Source organism: Alosa pseudoharengus, unplaced genomic scaffold (genome assembly GCF_046254945.1).
Source record: "Alosa pseudoharengus isolate Yale_2024_CS ecotype anadromous, Long Island Sound unplaced genomic scaffold, YU_APseudo_1.1 YU_APseudo_1.1_scf_4, whole genome shotgun sequence".
Taxonomy (NCBI): domain Eukaryota; kingdom Metazoa; phylum Chordata; class Actinopteri; order Clupeiformes; family Clupeidae; genus Alosa; species Alosa pseudoharengus.
The window spans coordinates 27,390,557-27,392,231 of NW_027468774.1; the positions used below are offsets into that span (position 1 = coordinate 27,390,557).

The 1,675-nt window shown below is 46.4% G+C and overlaps 1 protein-coding gene across 3 annotated transcripts in view; it reads left to right on the forward strand.

Annotated features, from left to right (window-relative positions):
• LOC143102222 (protein kinase C and casein kinase substrate in neurons protein 3) overlaps window positions 1–588 on the forward strand; it is a 12,528-nt gene extending 11,940 nt beyond the window's left edge. For all 3 annotated transcript variants that reach the window (XM_076265687.1, XM_076265689.1, XM_076265690.1), the window contains one exon: window positions 1–588. This exon is cut by the window's left edge and continues 1,435 nt beyond it. The gene's annotated coding sequence lies outside the window, so the exon portion shown is untranslated.
• The last annotated feature ends 1,087 nt before the right edge of the window (window positions 589–1,675 follow it).

The window sequence follows — 1,675 nt, forward strand, 5'->3', positions numbered from 1 at the left end:
TCTGTTCCTTTTCCCCCTCTATCTCAGTTATATGTCACATGCTTGAAATGCTCTCACCGTGCAGGCGTGATCCTACGTTTACTCTGAACAGTATTGATGGTGTTGATGGCGTTACGCCGGCGAGGATGGTGTTACCGTTCGTCATGTCATGCTGCGCCTGCCACCTGAAATTGATCTGTGGTACAGGTCATCTCTGTGGTGGGAGGTGAGATCTCTCTCGGAGCAGCACCGTCTGCAGGGGGTCACCAGTATTAGTGTCGGACAGTTGCCAGCATGCGTGCCAACAGAAAAATGATTTACAGTTGCTCTGTGCCTGTGTGTGTGTCTGGATGTATGTTGCATTGCATGTATATATATATATATATAAGATGATGATGATGTTGATGTTTGTTTGTTTGTTTGTGTGGCTGTGTGTTTATGTCCTTGTGTGTATCATCTGCCATTCTCTGCAAACATAAGGGAATAATTGATGGCCTTGAGTAAACTTTGTCTATTCACTAAAAGTAGCTGGATTATTGATAAATAAATGCACATTTCTATTGTTAAACATGAAAATGAAACACAATTAAACAAAAGTACTTCTTATTATTCTTGTGTATGTAGTAGCTTTTATCTGTGTGCATTGGAGGTGTGCACCTGTTTATGATTCTGCCCGTGTGTGTGTGTGTGTGTGTGCGCCCACACCCATGTGCCATGAGTCATCCCAGCATCATATCCCAGGCTCTGTTCTTAAGCAGCCCCCGGAGCATCTCTGGGTTAATGGTGTTGGATCGGCAGACTTGTCATTAAGTGTGTCTTGTCACACACAGTCACTGCATTCATGCATCACTGAAAGACTGAGAGCGAGATGTGAGTGAGTTCGTAGAGCGAGATGCCGAAGACAGGAGGTGCGTCATCAAGCCCTATGAAGTGCTTCTCCAAGAGCCTGGTGTAAACAATAGACATAATAGCCGGCGCTCAGTCATCTGTTGTGCGAGCATGCTGTCATTTCCTGCTAAAGGAAGGGAGAAGGGCGCCAAGGGATGTCGGAGGTAATTCATTTTTAGCTGCAGCTGAGACCCCCGGTCCCACTGTGAGTTCATTTGGGGAGGGACTCTCTTTTGTTAATCTTGAGGTGATTGTCGATGGATGTGCTGTGTGGCCAATACTGATGCCCAAGGCGGCATCCAATCACGGACTCCAAACTGCCTGTTGGTCCTGCCTACTTGGATTGCCTAGATAAAAAGTGTGCAGTGATTAGCATTCATTAAGGAAGCCCGTCTCTCTCTCTCACTCATTGAGTGCGATGCCAACCTTCTACAATTACCGCATACTTGTTTGTTGCCACAATTATGGTGAAAAAGCTCCTTATTAGCCACATAATTGGCTCCTGACAGCCATTACGGCTCTTTGAAAAAGAGACCCGCTGAGTGCAGTCGCTGGCTCCCTCTGCACCTCTCAAGTGTAGTCAGCTGCATCTCGTCCCAATATGGCCACCGGGAGTCAGTGCAAGCGGAAGGTCACCCTGTGTGCACCCCGTCTCTGGTCCGAGGTCAGCTATTAATTTGTCATAATGTTGTGTAATGGTTGGGGCCAGAGGAGGGGTCTGAGAAAATAGCGGTATAGGGCAAATGTTATCCAAAGGTCTGTCCACATTTATCCATTTGTCTCTTTATTAGTCTCTCTCATCTATTAC